The following is an 8,313-nucleotide window of genomic DNA, read 5'->3' on the forward strand; positions in this document are numbered from 1 at the left end:
ACAAAAACCCATTACTTTATAAACAAAGCCCATTATCAATTAAAGATTAAACATTTTGAAAAAAATCAAAAATCCATCGATATCAAGCTTAAGGTCTCTAGGTTTTATTGAGATGAAGCAACACTAGATTTGGAATGAAGAAACCAACGATAGATTTCAGCAAGAAGCCCTATATGGATGAATCAAATTTTGTGAGATTTGGGGATGAATCAGACTTGTCAGTCAGAAACCTTAGGCCCAAAGCATGGCCTCAGACTGGGTCCTGTTCGAGACCATTCGGATTGTCCAGTCCGTCTCATTTCGGATTGGTCCAGTCCGAAGCCATGATTTAGGCCTCGGACTGGCCAGCCCAGAGGGAGGCGCCAACCATTGCCGGAGTTTGACAACGGTCAAACCTTTTTTAAGGCGCCTACAACAATCATGGGAGGCGCCTTTAGACACTCCCATATGTGTAATGATAATAATATAAAAAATAGTTTCTGAAAATATTCAGAGAATAATAGTTCTTTATATCTCCATCCTCTTGAATTTAACTCCAACTCCATAGAGTCTCAAACCCCAACCTCTGTGTCCCTCTCTCTATAAATTCTCTTCCACCCTATGACAGAACTTCCATATCTCTCTCAGTGTCCAACCTCATAAGCCCCAGTATTCCCTCGCTCACTCACGACCATCTAGGTCTGAAACTGTGTTACCAATTCTCCTGTGTTACCCATTCTCTCACTGCTCTGTTACCCATTCTGTCAACAATGGAGCTTAAGTTTTTAGAAAATGTCCTTCCCTTAATGGGGTTCTTACCCGTTTCAAGTTTCTCATCGATGAAACAATTACTGAAACTATTCTGACTCACAACCAAGGAATTGTTGGAGATTGGAGTACTGTTCAATTGGATCTTGTCAAGAAATGCAAGAAGGGGAGGATGATGAAGATTCCCATCTTTATAGATTCCAAAACTCAAGATCATAATTTGAGATATCTAATCATTATGGGCATTGGGAGTAGTTCTCTTGTCTATGAACACCCTAATATGAACGAAAACCTGCTCCAATTTCTTAAAAATGAACGCATTATCATACACTGTATTGCTTCTTGCTTCCAATTTCTGAGAGGTTTTAAGGTAGATGTAAATTTGGTTGAATTTAAGAAAGAATGCCACATTTATCTTGATGATGTCAAATGGGTATCAGAGTGCTATACTTTTTTGGCATGTACACTTTCAGGCTCTGATACCAATTGTCAAATGGGTATCAGAGTGTAATCAATTAAAGATTAAACATTTTGAAAAAAATCAAAAATCCATCGATTTCAAGCTTAAGGCCTCTAGGTTTTATTGAGATGAAGCAACACTAGATTTGGAATGAAGAAACCAACGATAGATTTCAGCAAGAAGCCCTATATGGATGAATCAAATTTTGTGAGATTTGGGGATGAATCAGACTTGTCAGTCAGAGACCTTAGGCCCAAAGCATGGCCTCAGACTGGGTCCTGTTCGAGACCATTCGGATTGTCCAGTCCGTTTCATTTCGGATTGGTCCAATTTCGAAGCCATGATTTAGGCCTCGGACTGGCCAGCCCAGAGGGAGGCGCCAACCGTTGCCGGAGTTTGACTACGGTCAAACCTTTTTTAAGGCGCCTACAACAATCATGGGAGGCGCCTTTAGACACTCCCATATGTGTAATGATAATAATATAAAAAATAGTTTCTGAAAATATTCAGAGAATAATAGTTCTTTATATCTCCATCCTCTTGAATTTAACTCCAACTCCATAGAGTCTCAAACCCCAACCTCTGTGTCCCTCTCTCTATAAATTCTCTTCCACCCTATGACAGAACTTCCATATCTCTCTCAGTGTCCAACCTCATAAGCCCCAGTATTCCCTCTCTCACTCACGACCATCTCGGTCTGAATGTTACCAATTCTCCTGTGTTACCCATTCTCTCACTGCTCTGTTACCCATTTTGTCAACAATGGAGCTTAAGTTTTTAGAAAATGTCCTTCCCCTAATGGGGTTCTTACCCGTTTCAAGTTTCTCATCGATGAAACAATTACTGAAACTATTCTAACTCACAACCAAGGAATTGTTGGAGATTGGAGTACTGTTCAATTGGATCTTGTCAAGAAATGCAAGAAGGGGGGGATGATGAAGATTCCCATCTTTATAGATTCCAAAACTCAAGATCATAATTTGAGATATCTAATCATTATGGGCATTGGGAGTAGTTCTCTTGTCTATGAACACCCTAATATGAACGAAAACCTGCTCCAATTTCTTAAAAATGAACGCATTATCATACATTGTACTGCTTCTTGCTTCCAATTTCTGAGAGGTCTTAAGATAGATGTAAATTTGGTTGAATTTAAGAAAGAATGCCACCTTTATCTTGATGATGTCAAATGGGTATCAGAGTGCTATACTTTTTTGGCATGTACACTTTCAGGCTCTGATACCAATTGTCAAATGGGTATCAGAGTGTAATATATCTTTAGCCTTTCATCTAGGCTCTGATACCAATTGTTAAATGGGTATCAGGATGTAATACATTTTCAACCTGTACATCTTCATCCTGTAGCTCAGGCTCTGATATCCATTTCTGATATGGGATCAGAGCACAATACTCTAGCCTGTCACTCAGGCTCTGATACCAATTCTCAATTGGTATCAGAGCATGGGTATCAGAGTGTAATATATCTTTAGCCTTTCATCTAGGCTCTGATACCAATTGTCATGACCTTTTTGTCCCGTTAGGTCGACCCGACACATTATGCTCAAAAGACACGGGTCGATAGTGGGAATATCAAATCCTAACGTGTCGTGCGGCGCTATGCACTCCCTCCTAGTACATAGTCAGCCTTCCCGAACATATTCGGAGCATCTCGACTATCAAGTCATCTTGGTTCCCAACCAATATCGTAGCATGACACCAACGTGTCCCAACATACAGTATGAGCTTGATGGTGAAATTAGTGGTTGGATTTCAATTATTACCTTTTCTATATACAGATTGTCACTCTCAATTTGAAGACCAAAGGTTCACTTTGAAGACCAAGAATGGATGATGTTTGACAGTTCTTTAATTGATTACAAACTTTCTTGGGGTTATTCATCAATGTGAAAATTGGGTTCTTCCTTTAATTGATCAATAGATGATTTTTTTTTTTTTTAGTTTTTTACCTTTTATCTTGATGAAGCTGAGTGAAGAAACCAAAGAAAAAAGTATGAGCTTAATGGTGAAACTAGTGATTGGAATTCAATTATTACCTTTTCTATATACAGTTTGTCACTCTCAATTTGAAGACCAAAGGTTCAATTTGAAGACCAAGAATGGATGATATTTGACAATTCTTTAATTGATTAAAAAACTTGTTCTTGGGGGTTATTATCAATTTGTAAACTGGATTCTTCGATTAGTTCATCAATAGAATAGATGATTTTTGTGCATTTTTTTACACTGTTTTATTTATTAACTTTTTCTCTCTAATCCTCTGGTAACAACTCTTTCTCTCTCTTTATTTTCTTGGTTTTGTTAATGGTTGAATGACTGGTTTTCGCGTCGGTCATTAACGACGATGCGTTTCAAGAACTGTCACAAATAAGGATATTCCCAACGGCTATTTGTTGAGTGCCGGTAATATTACCTGTTACCGACGCTTGGAAGAAACTCCGTTGGTAAAAGGAAAGCAACCCGCAACCCTAGGCCCCTTTTTTTTCTATGTTATCTGTAAGTTAATTGTTGGTCTTCCTTATCAGAATTTCACTTGAATGTTATTTGCTTATTATGTGAAATGAAATTTAAAAGTTTCACCAAGTTCACTTAGGTTAGTTTGTTTTGTTCTTTAGCAGGAGGTATTACTTGCCATGGGAGTTGTGATGATGAATCTCTTCAGGGTATGAATCTCTTCACTGGTCTCTTTACTATATTTTACTTCAGATATTGGTCTCCCATCTGGAAAGTCATTGTTTCAACTTCAGGCAGAACATAATTGATGTGTAAAAAAAACTTGCAGCTCAATTTGCGAATGAGGGTAACGTTTATTTCTTAGGCTCATAACTTGGTTATCTCTGGTTGTTTTTTTCCAATTCATTGGTAAATACTGACTTAGCCGCCCATTTACTGGCGATGTCACAAGAATTAATGTTTTTTGAAAGGCATAAATATTTTGGGCATCAGGCTGATCAAGTAAGACAGTGCATATTTTCTATTTGCTCGAGAAAAACCTTTCTCAATTACTAGTAGCACCATCAGATCCCTCTACCGGACAACAAAACATACAGAGTAGGTGGCTTTTATGCATATATATTTATTCATAAAGCAGCGCCAATGATTTATTCAGGACAGAAAAGGTGCACGCTATGTTGTATTAGGCGTGAGACGAGGCGACAAGGCAACCGCCTCGCCTCAGCTCACCAACACCTCAAAAAAAGAGCTACTTCCCTATTTTTCCGATTTGTTTCTTGACAACTGCAAACTATTACTATGCTAATTTTGTTGGCTGAAGCTTTTGTATTGATAATGCAATAAAGTTTGGTGTAGTAATGCATAATTCTCCATGAGACATGATTTGGTATCAATGCAGTATTCTAACCCTTTCTAATATTGGAGTTATTTTCGCGTATGTGAGCTACGTACAACAGTGCTTGTTAATGTCACTTCAAAAGCAATAGTTACATTTGCGTCCTTTTCGACAAAATTAAGTTCTTTAGTCTTGTTCAGTTGTATCCGCCAGATTTCATTAGAATTGACGCTATGCTACTTAGTTCTCAGTTTGATAATTACATTTACGGTATGAGAAAGAATCATGATTTTCCAAATGTAGATGGGATTGTAGCTCTTGCTAGAACATTGGTGGAAACTAAAAGAGATAAATCATATCATTTAGTTTATTTGCTTATCACTTTAACACCAACTTTGCCGGCTGCAATTGCCTCTATTGAAAGAGCTTTTTTGAAGCTAGTTAAAACATGTTTAAGAAACAAGACGAGTGATCCGTGGTTGAATGATAGTTTATTAGTCTTTACTGAAAAAAAAAATATAGTAAAATTGACAATGAGTCGATTATCAGAACATTTCAAAACATGAAATCGTAGAAGTTAATGCGTTTGTAGTTGTTGATGTATTAATATAATTAATGAATACAGTATTTTGTTAATTACTTTGTTTGCAAAAAAAATAGGTACATAAATCCGAAACCCCTGAGTGAAAACCCAGGATCCGTCCCTAGAGGTGCCAATGCATTTAACAAACGGGAGTTTTAAGGGTGCCCTTATAAGTCGTATAGGCGCCTTTATCAAGGCAAATTTGAGACAAGGTTTGTGAGTGAAGAATGCACCTTCAACATTTACAAGGAGTGCCTTTAGACTTCCGCTTTTCTACACTTTCTCTTACTTTTTGGCGAGGGGACAGTTGAACCAGCCCCACAAGTATTAAAAGGCGCCTCAAAGACAAATGTAGAGAGTGAATCTGCTCACCAGACCCGTAAAAGTGGGCTCTAGTGGACGAGACATGTGCAAAGCCCTTCACCCGACGTCCATCCCCAAAAACCTGGCAGAAATATAAGCCCGCAACTGCAACCTGATAGCCCGCCGGATTTTTCATCGCCCCTCTTAACTTTCAGACTGCCCTTCCCTATCAAATTCAGAGTTAGGCTCACCATCAAATTTAGGGTTAGGTTGGAAGTCGTATATGTTGGTTTGTGGTGTCTATTTATACTAGTGTACTAAGCGGAATCTGAGACATCTCATGTCTAACACTAGTATGGTCCCAATATCATCATGCATAAGCAAATAATCAACTAAGAGTTTAGGACTATCTTAATCGCTAGTTTTCCCTCGGACCTTTTCAATCGAATGCGAAGACTAAGAGTTGCACGTGTTGCTCCTCTACTCAAGACATCGAATGATCTACTCGATCTCCCACCTCGTAGCTAGCTAGAACTCCAATGGTGGTTTGATATGAAGAACTTCTTCTTCTATATTGACTAGTTAGATTGCTTGGAAATTAGCTCACTTTCTCTTCTCTACTTGATGTGATAGAGTAAGAAAGTTTCTTGAGAAATTTCACACCTTATTCAAGTCCCTAAGAGACCTTCTATATAGTTCTTAGTTAGAGTCAGACGCTAATTAGACTCCTAAAAAGTCTATTTTGAATAAGATTAAGAAAATAGTCAAAAATAGAAACTAGTTTATGTTTTCTCTATTGCCTTAGTTGTGGCCGGCCCATGCATGGGAGTTTTTCCAGATCTGACAGGCCCCTTATGGGCCTCCTATTGTGCATGGTCGGCCCGCCTAATGGGTCCAAAAGGTCTCCATTTTTCCCCGGCCCAAAAATCCCTCTTTTCGGGCCTTTTGTGTTATCTTTGCCTAAACTTCTTTTAGGCCTATGAGACATATTTATGGGACACTCTCATGTTTATATATCTCATTTCTACTAGTCATATCATCCGATCAAATAGACATTCTTATGTGTAACCCGATGTAGGATCCGATCAAAGTTAGCCTCGAATTACTTCGTAATTCAACGATCGTAGTTGGTTTCTAGCTAAACACTACGACCCCTAGATCAACCACTCGATGATCTTCTTCATCAATTGTCCTATCTGACAAATTGCTCGTGTTGCATATTTTTGGCGAGGGAACAGTTGAACGTGCCCCACAAGTATTAAAAGGTGCCTCAAAGACAAATGTAGGGAGTAATGTGCTCACCAGACCCGTAAAAGTGGGCTCTAGTGGACGAGACACGTGCAAAGCCCTTCACCCGATGTCCATCCCGAAAAACCTGACAGAAATATAAGCCCACAACTTCAGCCCGACGGCTCGCCCGATTTTTCATCTCCCCTCTTAACTTTTAGAGTGCCCTTCCCCGTCAAATTCAGAGTTAGGCTCACCATCAAATTTAGGGTTAGGTTAGAAGCCGTATATAAAGCTGTTTTGAGTCAAAATCTCGATTGTACTTCTGATTTTTTTTGAGTTTGAGAGAGAAAAAGAGAAGACCCTAGAGTGAGCGAGAGTATTCTAGAGAGACAAAGAAGATCAGAGAAGTATTCTAGAGAGATAAAGAAGATCAAAGCAGCATTTTAGAGATAGAAAAAGAAGATCAATGAAGAAGCATTCTAGAGAAGGAAAGAGGAGCAAAGAAGATCATAACTAATTCTCTATCTTTTGTTTTCTCTTATTTTGTAGTTTTGCCTCTTTTTTATTTCTACTTTATCTTGTATTTCATCACGATTCACGATGTAAATTATCTTTCATACTAAGATTCATTATGCACATAATTTTGTGGCAAAATGATGAGGAAGAAAGAGGGAGAGGTAAAAGTATGAAAAAAAAAAAAAATTGATGTGGAACAAAGAGTCAAATGAGTCGGAAACAGAATGAGGGAAGAAAGAGTTTAAAGTATCTGAAAAAGACTGAGTTTTAGACAAAGATAATTATTATATTTTATGCAAATTTTGTGAAGTTAGTTACCAGAGCAACTCCATCCGAAGATGGGGTTAGGCCTAAAAAATCACTTTTTCTATCCAAAATTAAATCACGGAGCCCAGCTTAAAAAAATCAACTCCAACTCAAGAGGGGTTTAGGTCTAAAATTTGTGTTTGTGCCAAACAAGTGGGTGGTTATTTTTTTTTTTGTTGTGTGAGAAAAACGTATGTAATCTTAGCACGTGCGACACGCGTGCGTGAACCTTTTTTTCAGATTTATAATTTTCCACTTTTTCTACCAACACAATTAATACTTTAAATTTTTTTGAATTGAAACTAGAATCTCTTTTGCCGTGCTTGTCTCACTTGACATTTCTGACATCGACTTGTTGTGTGTCATCAAAATTTTGTAAGCATGTTCGAACCTAAAAATTTTTTCCTTATCATTTTTCCAAAACCTCTGAAATGTTATTTCAAACTGAAAGAATAAAACTTATAAGTTTATATTATGACGTAAAAGAAATAGAAAGAAAGGGATTAAACACTTGAACAATTATCCGATCATAATCGTTTCCCCCACTTCTTCTTACTTTATTTACTAGCCTCAAAATAGAAATATAGTTTTGACGTTCAAAGTTTATCTCACTAAAACGAGATTTACAACTCCTTAACGTACGCTCTGGGCCCTCCTCTGCATTACATTCATCGGATATTTTTTCTCAAAATACTTTATATTTTTTATTTCTTTTCGTCGCTGCATCATCATATGTGAGTTTGAGAAAATAATTAACAAGTAAATAATCTTCATCTTGTGCATACAGTATTCTTGGAGCTTTTTTGGTTGTAGTCGTATCATCTTGTGCATGAGAATCATCAAAAATTTCATCAAATGTTG

Source organism: Eschscholzia californica, unplaced genomic scaffold (genome assembly GCF_041429995.1).
Source record: "Eschscholzia californica isolate CP2 unplaced genomic scaffold, dmEscCali1.0.p SCAF_2, whole genome shotgun sequence".
Classification (NCBI taxonomy): Eukaryota; Viridiplantae; Streptophyta; class Magnoliopsida; order Ranunculales; family Papaveraceae; genus Eschscholzia; species Eschscholzia californica.